At 40.3% G+C, this 18,746-nt stretch overlaps 1 protein-coding gene across 1 annotated transcript in view; it reads right to left on the reverse strand.

The window, feature by feature from the left end:
* The window catches only part of LOC104911240 (uncharacterized), a 151,026-nt gene that overhangs the window by 117,455 nt on the left and 14,825 nt on the right, over positions 1-18,746 (reverse strand). The window contains exon 2 of the mRNA XM_085225644.1: positions 948-1,067. The gene's annotated coding sequence lies outside the window, so the exon portion shown is untranslated. The remainder of the gene's footprint in view (positions 1-947; positions 1,068-18,746) is intronic.

Here is an 18,746-nt window from a genome sequence, read left to right on the forward strand (position 1 = left end):
ATGTAATTTATATGGAATACATCAAAACACAGTAAATCCAACGTCTATCAAGGTATAAGATATCATGGTGCTTCCTGTCTTTATTGTTTCTTTATTGTTTCAGACATACATACCCACAACTCAGATCCTGCTTTCTCCATACACCTGATCTTGAAAACATTTCTAGTTTGGTTTTAAAAGTCACTAAAGTGACTTTCATTTCTATATGTTGCATCAAACTGGCTTTTTGAGCAATACCTTTGGTCATATGCTCACGTTCCACTGGAACTGGGCCTATAAATATTCTGACCATTTACAAATAAATGTGTCATCCCATAATGGATATGCTGAAAAAGAATTGATGCAACAACATTGACAGAAATATTTATATACGTTTTAAAAAAGATTTCACCGACAGGTGGCTTTCATCTACTACATAACGTTGCTAGCTTAGCTACTGCAACATCAACAGATGTTTCTAAGCATCATCAATAGGATTACTCCAGAATTTACTCATCATAAATCAGCATACTGTAATGTCCATTCTGGTGGGCAGTCTGTATATTCTGCATTCACCAGACCATCCATGTAACAGTACGTAGTTCATGCGAGGGTGACAGAGCTCATTTCTATTTGGAATGACAGCTTGATGTAGCATTTCAAGGCTTAGCCTAACTTGTCCCCAACTTGAGGTCAGGCAGCAACCATTCCCAGAAAACATGTTTGTTAGATGTGACTCAAAACAGTTTAGCACTTGCATTAAAGTAATAATTAAACATGAACAGTGTGCCTTGATGTTGTTTAAATGAATGACACATTCCATGCCCAGAGGAGTTTTCAGCTCAGTTTTGCAACAGGCAAAACATAATAATTTATCCAAGAAGAAATTAATGAAAAGAGTACCAAGAGGTTAAGTAGATTATCATTCTGTTTGAAATATATTTTATAGTGTTACTTGTATAATATACCTTGTCAAAGAAGGCGGAGTTCACTCTAGTCCAACACGCCTCCACTGAAACAGCTGGCACAAAATATCAGATGGGCTTGTTAGCAGCTTCCTCTTGAGAACTGTTATATAATCACAAGGGCTGTAAACAAGAAAGAAAAAGAAATGGAAAATAACTGAATGAAAAACTCAAGGAAAAAATTATTTATGTGCACCTACCTCTGTGATTCTAACCTGGACAGAAAGAGAAAACTTGTTTCACTTCAGCTATATAGATACTCTAATTTACAATAGCTTTTCACAGTATAATTTTTTTTCACAGTTTATATGAGCTAGATATTTCCAGGAAACTTAGAGCAATTGATATTGCTGACATCTCTACATAGAAGTTTCTCTTTTCCCTCTAAATCACAATGCTGAACAGAGAATCCTAATTCAACTGACTCTGGACACACTCCACAAAAACAAAAACAAAAAAAAACACTAGGGAGTAGATGAGCACTTAGAGAAATCTAACTTGTGTTTGGGAGTCTAGGAGGAACTATCTTCCTTTTCTATAGGAGCTGGAGTCAGCTGTAAAGTTGGTGCAACAAAAGGGTACATTAGGATGTCCAATTGGGAAACTAGAGTGCATTTTGTATTATGTGGTATTTAAAACGAAGAGGGGAGAGGGAGAGCTGGAGGGTGGGGTCTTATGCTTGTTTAGTGACCATGTCCCAGTGCCCTGCTGAATGGATCCAACCAAAGCGCAGTGACTCAGCAGATGCAAACCCAGGGTGGATCCTATACTCCCATCATGCTGCAGAGCAGGGTGGCCACCCACCTCCAACTCTGTCACCAAAGGGGACACCAAGAAGGAACACATGCTACTAGAAATACTGGCAGCTCTCAGAAACATGAGAGCTTTTCTCAAAAGTGTAAGGCATGAAAGATACACAAAGGAGCTGTGCCTGGATACAAGAACCAACCAAATTTCGACCCACTGAAACTCAAGGTAGGCTTCTGCATATTTTCCATAGGAAAGATTCATTTCATTTCACTTTGGGATTTGGTAAAAAATGTCTGCAGCTGAGGTGGCCCTCTTGCTTCTAAACACGATGGAGGAAATAGGCCATTTCAGGGCACACTTTATCCGGTCTGTTTGGACATCTGTTTCCAGAGAAGACGCTCTATTCTATAAGAGAGTGACCACTTATTCTGTAACAGCTATAAACTGAGTCTAAAAAACGTATTCAGATACAGAACCCTGTATAGCTAGCTGAATCCCAACCTCAGATGGTTTCATTTCCAAGGGACATTTCTGAAGTGCCCACTTCAAGAACTGGCTTCCTCAATCTTAATAGTGCTTACCAGTTCAGCACCTAAATAATGGGGCTCCCCATTATGCATGGAGTTTAGGCATTTAATTTAGAAGTTAAAATAGTTTAAGGGCTACATTCAGCACCATAAGACATAATTATTTTGCTTCTAGCTAGATGTGAAAAAGCACCTGGAAGCTTTGCCTTGCACCTAGCCTGGAGCTAGGGACCCACACAATGTGAGGGTCGACCATTTTTGATGGACAAGAAGAGATGGTTCGGCTTCAGACAGCTGATGAGGTTACTGTACCCAAGCTTCCCCTCACCCTCCTGCACTGATATTTGAGCTGTTAGTAAACCAGCTGCAGAGCCACTGGAGTTATTTAGCACTTTAAGGGTGGGGTAAACAGCTGGAGGTGATAACCACATTAGCTGTCTCAAGCTAGCAGCAACACATAAATCAATCAGAGGCCTCAGGCACACTGAAATGGGATGTGCAGACAGCAGCAGACTAAGAGAGGGCTTAAGCTAGCCAGTAGGAAACAGGGAAACAAGTGCAGTATAAGATCATACATGCAAAGACATTTACAAATGTGTCTGGAGACTGTATGCTGTCACTCAAGTGTCAGGACATTCATCTGTCTCCACTTTGGTTCCATGCCCTTCTTTCTCCAAGAGATTTTAACCTACATTTTTCAGCAGAATGTCAGGCCACCAAGCTGCCACAATTGGTTTCCATCATCTTGCCCACCTCCCAAGCACATAAAATCTTATTTTCTTCCTTTTAAAATATATATTCTAATTTCTAGATACCTATCAGTCTCAGCTTATAGTAACTTTGCTCTCCTTTTCTGTGTTAAGTGTCCTAAAACACGTTTACTAGAAATCATTTTTGTTCTTGTCCTCTGAATATAAAAAAAGGAAAACAAAGTAGGAGCATTCATAGGGGGATGCCAAGAACAAAAACACCAACTCTAGCTAGTGTTCCTCCTGGGTAAAATATTTTTGATTCTGCAAAAACAGGCAAAAGATCTGAGCACAAATCTTTTGTCAGAAAGGTAAGGTCCTTAACGAGTAGTTGATTCAATATCAGAAAACAGACTTTTTCTTCATAAAACTGTATGTAATATGAGAAATATTCTGCACACACTTTTTGCTCTAACCACAAGTGGAACAGGAAAGGGGATGAGAACACTTTTCTCTGTTTTAAACTGTGGCCCACAGACCAAGAGCTTGATGTGGTCAGGACTCAGGCAGACAGCACAAACTCAAAAACAGACCAATGGATCCCATGGCAATTTCACTAGCAGAAACTGGCCCAGAAAGTTTTAGCATAGGAGGAGAGAAGGTAGATGGGAAGGCAGAGGAAGTGTCTAAGCAACACTTAGAGACATCCTTAAACACTAAAGAAGCACTGAAATATAATTCCATCCATCCATCTAGCCAACTAGCCCTGTTGGTTCAATTGCCTGTGCAGAGAATTGTGCTATGTAGCCAGAAAGCCACATGTCTATGGGAACAGGTGGAGACCTTCAGCCACCACCTTCTCTGCACTGAGTGCTTATTTTCTTGGAAGAAAGCATCAGCTGCAATGGGCAGAAAAGCAAAAGTATCATGACCAATCGTGCATTCTTTTCAAACAGTTGGAGAGCACTTTCCCTCTTCATTATGCTCAGCACTGGCAGATAATGCAACTTCCCTCCAGAATCCCATGCGCTGTGTGTATGGATTGAGTCCAATATTAACCTACATAGCCATTCTAAGTAAAAACATGTTAAAGAGAAGTGTTCTTTAAAATAGAGCTATAATCGTGTACTGTACTCAGTGTGCTTAAATTGTGCACGTAATATAGTTCAGTGCAATAACCACTTGGTACTCAGGTTTCTAACACAAAGATATAGAATGGAATTTCATTTCAGTCTGGAACTAATACTGGAGTACTGCCAGTCCCATGCAATCTGTAAAAATTCTTTGTGTCAAAATGATGTGTCCGTTGTCTTGATGCCTTGATCAAGGTTTCTAAGTTATTCATTTCTCTGACATCTGCCTCATTAACAAACTTACACTGAACATATGTTAATCTAACCGTACCTCAGGAATCTACTCCTTTGCAATTTTTCCTCTGCATATGTAGTAGTTAATGCTGTCCTCGTGCATTTAGTGCTCTTCCATATAAATTTAAGTCATTTGAAAGAGTAGAGAAAATGTAAACATCCTTGCAAACATTTCCCTTTTGCTTGCAACTACCTTATCATCACCTGCAATCACCTTACCAAGTTACATTCACTACACACAACCCAGCGATGAACTGAATGTATTAAAGTAACATATAGCCTACTGTAAATCATTCTAAAGTTCTCAATCACCTAGGTCATCAGAAATTAAATTAGCAGCCCCTTGTTATATACTTAAGTTTCTGGGTTTTCATTCAGATTTTCCATCTGAACGAAACTGATATCAATTTCTGGGGTTATTCATGAATTTTTCATAAGTATTATTTATTTTTCAGTTTCCTTACATTATTTTGCATGGGAGAACCAGAATGGCAGTATGCCAGTAGCTATGGAATAATGATAACATGCATAAGGGCTCTGTATTTTTATAAAGTCTCTCATAATCTTCTGAAAAGCCACTGAAAAAGAATGGGAAAAACTGATCCACATTATAGCACTGTCAACCTTCTTAAGATTATTAAGCAACTTCTGCACTCCTGGTGGAATACGGGCCCTCCTTCCTTCAGTTATAAGCTCTAGCCAGCAGATGGTGGGTGCTTTCGTTCAGAAAAGCAGCACAGTGCACCTGACAAGGGAGGAATCTTAAGAAAGGATGTGCACAACGATGTATCTGCTTTCCCCTGGCTGGTACATCAGCCAATGGAGGATTTGATCCAGGAAGATAGGAATGCATGGTTAGAGACCTCCAGTTGTTAGAGACTGAATACATATGAAGGCTAAGATTTTTGAAGCCAAATTCCTATTAAAAACAATAGAAATTTGGGTATACAAATCCCTTAGTCTCTGTCCAGCCAAAGCAATTCCTCTCCCCACAGCTTCTAGCTGCTACCCATTGGTTAGCACTGCTGGTACAGTTTTTTAAAAGGATTTGTTGCACAAAGAGAGAGACTTATTAAAAACAGAAAAGAATGTGTTGTGCCTTTGTAGCCAGAATCACAGTTCAAAATCTGTAGGCCGGATTTTCCTGAATGCTCAAAAGATACAAAACTGTTACAAACCCATATGAACCACTTAAGCCTAAGTATACGTCTGTTTTTCGTCTCTAGTGATTCACAGGAGGCATGTTTACTACTGTAACTGCCACAGAAAGCTTCCAGAAGAGACAAATAAAGTCATGTTTTCATTAATATTTTTTTCTTTTTTAAACACATTACTCCATTGTTTATTGGTTCAGAGGCTATGATTCACTTAAGGATAACTTCATCTTATACAGGGCTATAAAAATGAAATATTTTCACCTTATTCCATGATTATTCTCTTTTGCTATAAATAGCTAGAGTTGGCAGGCCAGCAGTCTTAAAATCCCTCTTTTGCTTTCCCAGTTCACTCTATTTCTAGCTTGACTGAAGCACAAGGTGGATAGTGACTTTCTTCTGAGCTAAAAAGGTGCAATTCTTGTCTCTGCCCAAGGCGAATTTCACCCAAGGCAGATCAGCATGTCTTAGAGCATGTTTGTGACCAGATCCTGAAGTATTTGTACAACCAACTCTTCTATTAGTTTCTACTTAAGTAATGTGACTTCAGATAGATATTTGTGCGTTTGTCAGGAATGAAGGGGGGGGAAAATAAAACAACCCTTTAAAAATTTTGTCATAGCGGTTGAAGAATGAGTCAGCTGATGAGTATGTTTATTGCCATTAAATAATTTGGAAATGTAGAGGGATCGTTTCAGTATTGGGAAACCTAGTACTGAATAGATCAGATTATAGGTAAATTGCTGTGTTCTCTCTTTTTGGGTTGTTTTTTATTATTATTTTGGTTTGGTTTTTGGCAGGGTTTGTGCATGTGTGTGTTTATTTTTGTTTGCTTGGTTGATGATTATCAGGGCAAGATTTATTGTTTTTTTCTGTTAAAATTCTTTCAGAGATGAACAGAGACATCCATTGTCAACCCAGCTTCCTAGGGTGTTAGCTGCCTGCCTGCCAGGAGCCCAAATCCATGAGATAACAGACACAGCGCCAAGCTTCAGCTAGCAATTCAGCCGTTGCCCAATGCTCTGCACTAATAAAACAGCCAGGTGTGACTCAGACCAGACTGCACAGAAGTGACTTCTGGCTCCAGGGAAGAGCTGAGGGAACCAGAGACACAAGTAGTGTTCTGGCCAACTTTCCTAATGGAGGTGAAAAATAAATCATGACTGACCAGTCCGAATATTCTCCTCAGTTCCACATTTATGGCCCACAGGTGAAAGGGGAACCAGAAGACAGGATGTTGACTTCAGAAAGACTGACACAATGCTGCACAAGCCCAGTCCCCAATGCTTTCATCAGGAAGCCAGCAGAAGTTTCACAGAGGATATTACTATAGGATGGCTGGCTGAAAACTGTATTGTTATTAGTAACTCGGTGGAAAATATACATCAAGCTTGGTTTTGCAAGAGGCTACCCTAAAGCCCAGTTCTATTCTGGGCCCTCATTAACAAGTAAAAGGATGGAATATTAAGGTATGCTCAATTTTGCAAGACATCCAGCTGTGAAGAGTGGAAAAACCTTCACAAAACAGGATTCAAAGAGTTTCTAATTATCACATTGGCTCTGAAAACAGCAAGATGTACTAGAAAGATAAGTTCTGCACCTGGGCAGGAAAATCAAACGCACAATTACAAAGCAGAGGAAAGCAAGTTAGCTGGAAAACTGCAGAAAAATCTTAGACACAACTTTGCGCAAACTGAATTAGCAGTATGACTCTTGCAGATAAAAAAGTATATGACATTTCATAAGAAGAAATCATTCTCCACTTCTTGGTATTAGTGAATGCCTCAAATCAAAAATATTGTCCAATTTTAAACAATATGCTTCATGATTTTTACAGACAATCTGAAGAGTGCAGAGAACAACAACAGAAAAAAAACAAGTTGGAATACATGATCTAGTAGAAAAACTAAAAGATTTGGGTTTGTTTAGTCTAGAAAAGAGACTGAGGGAAGACGTAAGTCTTCAAATATGCAAGATGCTTTTATGAATATGACAGTGATCAACTGTTCTTCAGGTCTATCAAGGTTAGAAGAACTGCTTACCATGTGGCAAAAGAAGATTTGTTAGCTCTTAGAACAAAATAACTAACAAAAACAGCAGTACATTGGAACAACTCACCGAGGCTGGCCTTGGAATCCTCACCACTGGAGTCTATCATGGAAAGGTTAGGAAAATCACTGTCAGAAATAGTCCTTGGCTCTGCTGCAGAACAGAGATGGACTGGTCGCCTGAACTGCCTCCCATGCCTACAATTCTATGATTTACTAGGGAATAAGAAGCTTCTTGCACAAGCCACTCTTCTTAGGGGTTTAAAAAGTCACACTGACTAATATATTGCATACAAAAATCTCTATCCTAATGCCAAATATTTCAAACTCTACATAAAGCTTCACCATTGTAAAAACTGGTATGTCCTAACAGGAAATTCAGGAAGTAGTACTCTGCAATACTATTGTAACAAGGGAGAAGCCGAGTAAAAAGACTTTTCAAAGTCTCACGTGTGATCATAGGACAAGGTCAGAAAAGGCCAATGACATTTCTCCAACAGAAAATAAGAAAAGTCATATACAGTTAGGGTTGTCCAGTCTGTGAAATGCCAATGCATAGCAGTGATGGAAAAATGGAAATTGATTCAACATACTGGTACAGCAGGTAATCTGGCATCCATCTTGAATTTAAACACTAACAAGCTAACATGTTTCAGAAAATATATCTTTCATGGAAGTTACCAGGAATACTTTTACCTGATTAAATTGGTGACCATAAAGTCACATGCATATCCAATGGCAAGCACATACATCTGATGAACACATCCAACACTCAGTAAGAAATCCCTGAATTCTCACAGCATCATTTAGAAAAGTGAATACTTATTGTCTGGATCAAACTATAATCAGGCCATTGCACAAGCACATAGAAAACAGCCACTGACTGTGAGCCCCACCAAGAAGCCATTAGAGCCCTTTGGACAAAGGGATTGCATCACACCATGAGCAACACGGATACTACAAAGTACTCAACTCCTGCCTCAGACCTTACATGCCGCTGAGTAAACGCAAATTTAAAAAAAAAAAAAAAAAAAAAGAAGGGGAAGGGGAAGGGAAGGGGAAGGGAAGGAAAAGGGGAAGGGGAAGGAAGGAAGGGGAAGGGGAAGGGGAAGGGGAAGGGGAAGGGAAGGGGAAGGGGAAGGGGAAGGGGAAGGAAGGAAGGGAACCAACAAGAGTATGAAGCCTAGCAAAGTCCTGTGTAGAAACAGAATCACATAACTGTAGGGGTTGGAAGAGGCCTCTAGAGATCACCCAGTCCAACCCTACTGCTAAAACAGGTTCACTACAGCAAGTTGAACAGCAAAGCACCCAGGCAGGGTTTGAACATCTCCAGAGGCAGAGAATCCACAATCTCTCTGGGCAGCCTGTTCCAGTGCTCTGTCACCCTCACAGTAAAGAAGTTTATTCTCACATGCCCATGGAACTTCCTATGTTCCAGTTTGTGTTCATTACTCCTTGTCCTATTCCTGGCACCACAAAAAAAGCCTGGCCTCATCAATTTAACATCTGCACATTAGATATTTATAAGCATTGATAGGATCCCTTCTCAGTCTTCTCTTCTCCAGGCTGAACAGCCCCAGGTCTCTCAATCTTTTCTCATAAAGGAGATTTTCCAGTTTTCAATCATCTTTGTGGCTCTCCATTGGATTCCCTCTAGAAGTCCCCTGTCTTTCTCGAGCTGAGGAAAACCCAGAACTGTCCACAGTACTCCAGATGTGGCCTCATCAGGCCAGTGTAGAGGGGACAACAACACAATACCATATTGCTAAATGCTAGGACAAATATCAAGTAGAGTTGGAATTCTTTAACACTTAAGAGAAATTATCAACTCTACAGAAGAATCATTAGAATAGCCATGCTGATCTGAAAATTTGTAATTCAGAAAAGCACTTAAACTGCTGAAGTCTCAAAAACTTCAAAGGCATCCAAGCAGTGCGTGAATGCTGTACTGGTCAAAAAGATTCTCCTGAGATGTTTCTCCTCATTTCACAAAAGTATGTGGAAGAATATGACCTACCTGCAAGGATAATTACTAAAAACAACATCCAAGGAACTGGAAGAAGCTCAGGTTTCTTGTTAAAATGTTTAAAGAAAGTTTCTGCAAAGAGTCTGTTTTAAAGCATTTCTACATACACATTCTGTTCTTCAGAGAACCCATTCCTGCATTCCTTGCAAACCCAAAACACCCGCTGACATCATTAGGCAATGCGTTGGCATTAGAAGGAGGGGACTGAGCCAACAGAGGTCGTGGGTAGCCAAAACTGTGCTGGAGACAGTTCGTCCCGGTTCGGACAAACTAACTTTTGAAATCCCAGCTAGTTTATAAACTGTGAGCCCCTAGGGTCCTACTGACCCCACTCCCCATTACTGCCAATGGCACTATGAGGAGCTGATTGACCCATGCTCAGCACAGATGGCCACGCTCCTTCCCTCAGCCCTAAAGCCAGAGCCCAGAAGTCTCTTCTCCTCCTATGCTTGGAGAAACAGCTATCCCAGCTTCCTGGCCCAGCCCTGCTCCTATGCTCCCTGGCCCCACTCCCGGAACCAATTCATATGCAGTGGGCTACACATCCTGCTGGTGGAGAAGGGCTAAGAGGGACTGTCTTGAAAAGATTTAAAATCTTATTAATGAATACAATACGAACTTCAAAGTCCTACTGGGGAGCAGTATTTGTGTAATGGCAAGAAAGAAAAACAAATCCTGACACAACTAAAGGCAGCAGAGGGAAACACCCAGGGAGCCAGGATTTCAATCAACAATTGATTTGAGTACCCATTCTTGTGGTAGACGGAAGGAATCTGCTCAAGAGAAACGTAAGAAAAGAAGCTACAGATGGAAGGAAAACAGAGATCACTAAGGCAAAGGGCAAGGGCTGAAGAAAAGCCAAAGTGAATTATAACAAAAGCAGCTAACGCAAGCTTGAACTCATGTCAGTTAAAATGGAAAAAGGAAAAAAAAAAAAAAAAGCGTTATTAGTATTATCTAAATAGACCTCCTGTGAAGAGTTGATGAACATTTATAATTCTGTTATTTGTACTTTGCTTGAAGAGCCTTATTTGCCCTTTTACAACCCACATACATGACCATCATATAACACAACATATAGAAAGCATGGGAAGCCATGTTTTCACAGTAATATTGCTCTCAGCCTTGGGAAAAAAAAAAAAGAAAAAGAAAAAGAAAAAGAAAAAGAAAAAGAAAAAACAATAAGCCTGTAGAGGAGAGAGCAAACCTAGCTCTTGAAGCTAAAGTCTCTTCCTCACATAATGAGAGCATTGCATTCACACAGCACAAAATCTTAAGAATTTAAACCATCTCTCTGGTCTTTGATCAGACCTTACGGTCTTTTACAGTTCTGGACAAAAAACAATTCCTTGATTTAAGAGGTCTCAGACAAATAAGTATATCACTCCGAAAGTAATATCTCCTATTATTTCCAAGGAAAATACTACAACAAGCACAATAACTGTTTGATACAACAAATTCTCTGTTACAAAATGCTATTTTTCAATATAGTCACCACTATTAGCTGTGGATTTTCACCAGTAATAAACAAGAATCTGCATGCCATGCTCATGAAAATCTGCATCAGAGAAGGTGACCCTCTGCCACTGTCTCTACTGCTGAAACATGCCACCCATCACCTCACTGTGGTCACATCCACTGTTTGGTCTCCATCAGTGTTCAGCAAGCATTGATGAATGTCAGTGGGTGCCATTTTTTCCACATGGAAGAATTCAGTGACACACCTCTGCTTCATGCACATTTCCATGTCAGACACCATCTTGTCAGACTGCTCCTCTGCCCATTTTTGTTGCACAGCAACAAAATGTAATGGAATATTGGTGAAAATGTTCAACCTCTACTTCCATACTACCAGCATCCATCTCTGACATCGTGGGCCAATATAATAAAATAGGAGGCATTATTTTCAGAGCATCCCTCTTATTTACTGCTGAAGGCTGCAGATGTGGACACCTCAGATGAATCCTAAGGAAAATGCAGAATCTCAAACTCAAAACTCTGTTCAGAAAATTCTCTTCATACAGAATGGCAAATGCAAAGAAAATGATGAAAGGCTTTTATATCTTTTTTCTTTTTTTATATATCTGAGCCAGCATTCCAAGATTAGAATGCAGAGTTGGTTCCTATGGGCAAGGTACTGCACCAAACTTTAGACTACAGCATATCTGTATGCTGTAAAGCCAGCAAATAAAACCACGATTTTTACTTTATTTTTCCAAGGGACAAAAGAGAGGAAGACAGGAGAATATCAGTATGACTAATACCTTTAAATTAGTCAGTTACTGGTCTGTTTTCTTACTGCAAAACTGCCACTGATGTCCAAGAACCAATTCTTGATAATATTTTTCATTTTCCCAGAAAGCACACTGGCAGAAACATCAGTCTTCCTATGAGTCTCCTCTTGATACTGGATAAAGTTCAGAGATTTAACTCTCTGACTATGGACATCATCAACTGGGAGAAATCCCATTTGGTAATTTTCCTCCTATCTGATTGCTCTGCAATTTAGCATCTTCTGCTACTCATTCTCTCCTCTACCTCCTTAAGAACATTAGTTTTCCTGCTTCAGTAGAGCCAGTGTACAGATATTCCAAAGAGAGGAGCCAAGAGCTGTAAACACTCTCCAAATTTCTCCATTGTACTGTTTGGCACATAAGAAAAACAATTTCTGACATTATGAATGCTTTTCATTATCATGAGAAGAAAAGATCTGAAACTACATTTCCCATCAGGCATGACAACTTAATTTTGATGGTTCTGAGGACAGTATCATTAATTATCCATTACATTATTCAGACGTGTCGTATTAATCATTAATAAAATAAATTTAAAAAAAAATTGAATCACATAAAAACTAAATGTAAAATCTCTACCAAAAAAAAAAACAAAAAAAAAAAACAAAAAAAAACAGAAGTATTATCATACTTCAGCAGCTTTGCTTTCTATAAATACATTTTATACTTGATCTCTCATTTCCATAAGAATTATTTTTTATTATTTTTTCTTTTCATTACAACTACGTATTCACTTGCAACTTAGGAATGTGAAATAGTTCTTCAAGCCTCCTTGAAGTTTACAACAAGTTGTGCAGCCAGACCATATTGTCTCAAGCTTAGCTCCTAACCTTAGTTTTGGCTTTGGAAAAAAAAAATGTTTTTTTCAATCTTGTGATGAATTTCACAGAATTTCCAGGAACATGTAAGCCACATATCAAAACTTTGTAATTTAAAGTCCCATTTTGGGATCTGGAAGAGGCTGCAGTTAATATTCATTGCATTTATAATATTTTCTCATGCAGTAGAATCTGTGTTCAATGGGATCAGAATGTGGGTTTAGCTGAAGAGCACTCTTACATAAATTAAGGCAAAATGTTCATAAAGTGTTACACGGGCACAGAAAAATGTTTTTTGAATGAAGCAATAAATGTAAATTTCTCAATTCCTTATAACAGGAGATCAGATTCACTTTCTGCATCCAATCTCAACCAAATCTGAAGCAATTTCACTAATGTCAATGGAATTAAATGGCAGTAGATACAGTTCTTGAAGTCTCATCCCTTTTTAAATCAGTGGCAAAACTCCCAGTGCCTTCAGATCCCATAGGTGCACCTAACTCATGGGAACAGCACTGCTCTCCGTTGGCCTACTAACCTTTGTGACTTAACACATGCTATGCTTCCTGTTTGTAGTCTCTGAGGTAAGCCCTCTGTGCTGTTGAAGGTTCCTGGCCTAAGGTATCGTGTTCTTTGTTTACTGTCTGGCTGCATAGATGTCTGGCACAGATTTCAAAGTACAGTAGCTCAAAAATATGTTCAGTGCATATATGCATAAACCCTGTAGTGGATTGCATCACACGTTCTGCATCCGAAACTAGAACACATACTTAATACTCTCTGTATTACTCATGGCTTGCATCAAGCAGGTAATAAAACACAACTGTATCAGTAGCACAAATAGTAGTTTAACATCATTGGATAAAGTGGATTCATTCCAGGCTGACATCAAGAAAATGAGTTCAGGATATTTTTCTTTAAGTGTGTAAGAAAGAAACATACGACATACTCTGCAAGATCAGTACAGTTCAGCTAATCCAGTTTCTTTCCGTGCCAGCATTCACAGCACATACAAGAAATTCTATATTATACATTTACTGAATTTTCTTTCCTCCAATTTTGAAAGGCTTGGCACAGTCAAGTATTTCAAACAAATTCAATATCATATTAAAAACATCAACTCAGTTTCAGTAAAACAAGTGTCTCAGTGCAATGGAAAATCTATTCTATATGCTTCCAGGGAGGTCACTTACTGCATTTGCTGGACTGGATTGCACTGATCTTGCTGAAATTAGGCATCTAAGCAATATTATGTGACATAACTGAATTATAGACAATCACAGTGAAACTTCCCAAGTGAAGCAACGCTTCATGAAGGTGAAACACTGAGTTAGATTCGAGATTACTCTCGTACCACATACATAGATCATCTTGAGTGAGATCACACAGCACATGCAGGACAACCAGCGGAACAGGTCCAGCCAGCATGAGTTCACAAAAAGCAGGTCCTGCTTGACCAATGTGATTTCCTTTTACAATCCAGTGACCCACCTGGTGGATGAGGAAAAGGCTGCTGACATAGTCTAGCTAGACTTCAGCAAATCCTTTGATACTGTCTCCCACAGTATTCTCCTGGAGAACCCGGAAGCCCATGGCTCGTACAGGAACGCTCTTTTCTGGGGAAAGAACTGACTGGAGGGCTGGGCCCAGAGAGTGGTGGTGAATGGAGTTAAATCCAGCCAGTGACCAGTCACAAGTGGGGTTCCCCAAGGGTCAGTACTGGGGCCAGTCCTGTTTAATATCTTTATTGATGACCCAGACAAGGGGACAGAGTGATTCTCAGTAAGTTTGCAGATGACACCAAGCTGGGAGGAAGTGTCAATCTGCCTGGGGGTAGAAATGCCCTTCAGAGGGATCTGAATAGGCTGGATGGCTCAGATGAGGCCAATGGAGCGAAGTTCATCAAGACCAACTGCTGGCCCTGCACAGCCCCAGGCAACATTACAGGCTTTGGGCAGAGTGACTGGAAGATTGTGTAGAAGAAATGGATGTGGAGAAGTTGGTCAACGCTCAACTAAACATGAGCCAGCAGTGTGCGCAGGTAGCCAAGAATGTCGATGGCATTCTGATTAGTATATGAAATAGCATTGCCAGCAAGACCAAGGAGGCGATCATCCCCCTGTACTCACCTTGTGTGCTGTGTTCAGTTTTTGTACCCTCACAAGAAAGACGTCAAGGCCCTGGGGCAGGTCCAGAGAAGGGCAACAAAGCTGATGAGTGGTCTGGAGTGCAAGTCATATGAGAGTCGCTGAGGAAACTGGAATTGTTTAGTCTGGAGCAGAGGAGGCTCAAAGGAGACCTTATCGCTCTATACAACTATCTGAAAGGAGGTTGTGGCAAGATGAGTAATTGGCCTCTTCTCCCATGCTACTAGCAACAGGACTACAGGGAATGGCCTCAAGTTGCACCAGGGATACTAGGAAGAATGTCTTCTCCAAAAAAGTGGTCAGGTGCCAGAAAGGGCTGCCCAGGGAGGTGATTTGAGTCACCATCCCAGAAGGCATTCAAGAAACATTTAGATGTTGCACTGAGAGACATAGTTTAGTGAGGAAATATTTGTGCTAGGTGAACAGTTGGACTAGATGATCTTGGAGGTCTTTTCCAATCCTAACGATTATATAATTCTACAGTTTGCCTCCTGCTGGGGCTTATTGCCAGTTTTGCCAGGCTACCATTACTACCAGTGCCAATCACATATAGCAAAACAGTCTTGTCACTGTGATAAAAAATATTCTCTTGCTGTACCATGTGGTCACTCTGTCACATCCAGGTCCTGGGCAGAAAGCACACATGATGGAGAGAAACACATCAAGCCTGCCCAGCAGGCAATCACTATTTCTTCTCCATTTCTTCGCCTGCACCCCATAAGGTAGCCCTCTCACTGCTTTTGCCAGATGAAGCCACTACATAAGGGCAGTACCACCAAATTGAGTCACAGGGAATCCCAAGTCATGATATCTCTTTGGGCAGAGGTTTCCCTGTTCAAGGTCTGTTTCTCAGGGCTTGAATTTCCACGTCACGATGTTGGCAATTTAGGCACAGTGAGAAGGAATTTTTGTCTTGTTTGTTCCAGGCTAAACAGAACAAACTGAAAGAAACATCAAGGTCTTGGAAGGAATAAGAAATTATTCCTTTACTCTGGAAAGGAGGTGCAGTTCTAACAAGAAAAATCTGATCAACAGAGCTCAAATATGACTTTTATCCACTTCAAGTGAAAATCAACACCATTATACATTGTAAACAGCTCAAAAATCTCATCCAAGTCAACAAATCAACATCCTTGCTCTTAAAGCACTACCTTATAATAGGTTATTAATAATATCATTCAAGGACAACTAAAAATCTGATGGAACTTTCGATAGTCTGCACTGAAAATTGACAAAAACATAATCCATACACAAGCATGGATTTCTGCAGGTAAGAAGGTTAACATCCAAACACTGTTTCCCATATTCTTTGATCAGCTGACTGTAGAGAAGATTTCTAAAGCTTGCAGTCCCATTCTAGTTCCAAAAATACAGCCAGCTTGCCCTTGCAGTTTGGCAAGAATCAGCAAAATTGTGTTAACAGTTTCTTTCAAGAATACAAGTTAGTAACTGCCAAATGACAGTAATGACCCTGATGTATTTCTCCCCTTAGGGCCTTTTTGTTTAGAATCCAGCTGCCATTCAAGCAGAAAAAAAATCACTTTGCCACAAACTCTCTCATCACCCTGGGCTTTCTCCACTGCCACCAGCACTGCAGCTTATGAGAGGCAAGGAGCTGCTTGCAACCTGAAAATGTGATATTCCCACCTGAGATTAGACACAACAGTGTGTGTATTAAGGACAAGCAGAGCCTGCTGAAATCCAAAGAGTCTTTCCACAGGATTTTGGTCAGGTCCTGAGTCCCTTTTTATGCATTCACTCATTTTTTCCCTTGTTTATTTAAAGAACCATTTCTCTGAAATCCAGGCAGAAATACGCTAATAGTTTTTGTATTATCTCAGGGCAACGGTTTAATCATAAATTAAATTGAGAAGTGCCACAGTCCGAAGCCAAAAGAAAGAGGCTAACTATGACATACCACCTGTGCTCTGCTTCTCTGGCTCAGTGCTGACCTTGGTTGACAGGAACATGTGCCTGAAAATGGCTCCCAAGTGGAAACTCATCACAACATGAACAATTGCAGCAGAATGATAAACACCCACATTGCACAAGAAAGCCATCAAACTCTCACAGCAGCCAGGATTCCAACTGCATCTGGAAAGAAATATACATGTACCAGAAGAACGCATGTGTATATATATGAACATGTATACTAGCGTTTACACACATTCTCTTACCATGCTTTGTGCCTACAGCATCATGTTTCAATTTGTAATAAAACATAGGCATGAAAACATCCTTCTGCTCCCTTATGTTAGAGACAACTAACAGTATCAGGTTTCCTACATACAAACACAGCAAAAGGTTGCGATTTCTTGTAGCGATTTAATCCTACCAATTCACCCATCCCATGCATTTTCCCCTAAACGAGATAACAGATGAATTAGTAGCTTGGATTTCCTTTTAATACTCTATGATTACATGCTCCCACAAGATCATGAAAGCTGTGAAAAAGCCATAAAAAACTGGTCTAACTGCATTTCCTCTTAACTAACAAAACAATGGATTTTAAATGTTACATGAATGGTTTTCTTTCACATGTGGTCTTACGCAAGACTCCTGCTGTGGAAGTCAAAGGTTGGCAGTCATCTTCAAAGACAAACAAAACAGCCAAAACAGTGTTTATGGGCTCAAATCTGTTCACAGGCACAGGTATTTGCACAAGAGGAACACAATGCATTCATGTGGGAATCATTTCAACCATGGAAGATCAGGTGCATTCTCCCAGAGCAAGGTGTTCTGCAAAAGTGTTTGAAACAGAGGAATGACCTAGCCTGCCAAAGAAGACCAAAAACAATTCTTACTTTCTTCTGTCATCTTCCTTCTGAAAGTATTTGCTATCTTGGCCACCTCTAGACATTCACAGACCAGGATCTGTGAAGTTCAAGTCACTGGAGCAGTAAAAGAAATAGAAGATTTTCTGTTTCTCAGCGTGAGAAGTATATTTGAAGCAACACAAGCAAGATAGCAAGAAAACCTTTTTCTGTGCCTGCACGTCAATCACAGGAGATATGTATCATCAGTGTACAAAGGTGACAAGGAAAGAAGCTGCTGCAGTGGTGACACATACGGAGATGCAGACTTTTGGGATAGATGCATTTGCAAATCTGCCTGTAAAAATGTCTGATAAAACTCTCTCAGTTTTGAAGACCAAATCTGACACCTCTTAGACAGTTTTCACACCACAAATGCCAGCTCTGCCTAATATGTGTGAAATTCTAGGTGTGGCTGGAAGATGTGGATCAGCTCATGCAGCAGAGCCTGCAAGGTATTGACCCACTAGAGTTCCTCTGCAACCATTGTTAAGATGTATCTGTAGAATCATAAAGGTTAGAAAAAACCACTAAGATCATCTAGTCCAACTGTGAACCCATTCCCACCATGCCCACTCACGATGTCCTTCAGCACCATATCTCCACATTTCTTGAACACCTGCAGGGATGGTAATTCTGCCACCTCCCTTCCCTGAGTCTTCCTGCTCTTGCCCACATGTGTACACTGCAGCATTTAATCATGTAAACAAGGGAAGAAACAGTGGTGAGGATGCATAGTTTGTTTTTTGTTTCAAAGACTCTCTCTGTACACTTGCCAAAGCCAGATGCTGTAACACTGCATAGTGTTACTCCACAAGATGGGCCAGAATCTTCCAGACACTGGGTGTGGTGGGTGCGAGGCCGCATCATCAGCTGTTTGAAGCTGCGTGGGTAGTTTCCATTGTGGTCTAGCAGCCATGCAGGACGCACCCAAAGAAGCTGGGTAAGCTGCATACAGGAATTAGCCCACATTAAATTCCATGCTTTCACAGCTAGATTGCTACTCATACCCAGCCAGCTAGCTGAAAGCAAGGTAGGCCCATCTTTTGCTGGATAAGGAGGTGGGTTATGGCTCCCATGAAATAAAAGTAAGTTTAGAGCGGAATCAGGAGACAGATCTGCCCTGCTGAATATCTCAAAGAGGGAAAACACCAAGCTTCCATGGCTTC

Source organism: Meleagris gallopavo, chromosome 5 (assembly GCF_905368555.1).
Source record: "Meleagris gallopavo chromosome 5, MGAL_WU_HG_1.1, whole genome shotgun sequence".
In the NCBI taxonomy this organism is placed as follows: domain Eukaryota; kingdom Metazoa; phylum Chordata; class Aves; order Galliformes; family Phasianidae; genus Meleagris; species Meleagris gallopavo.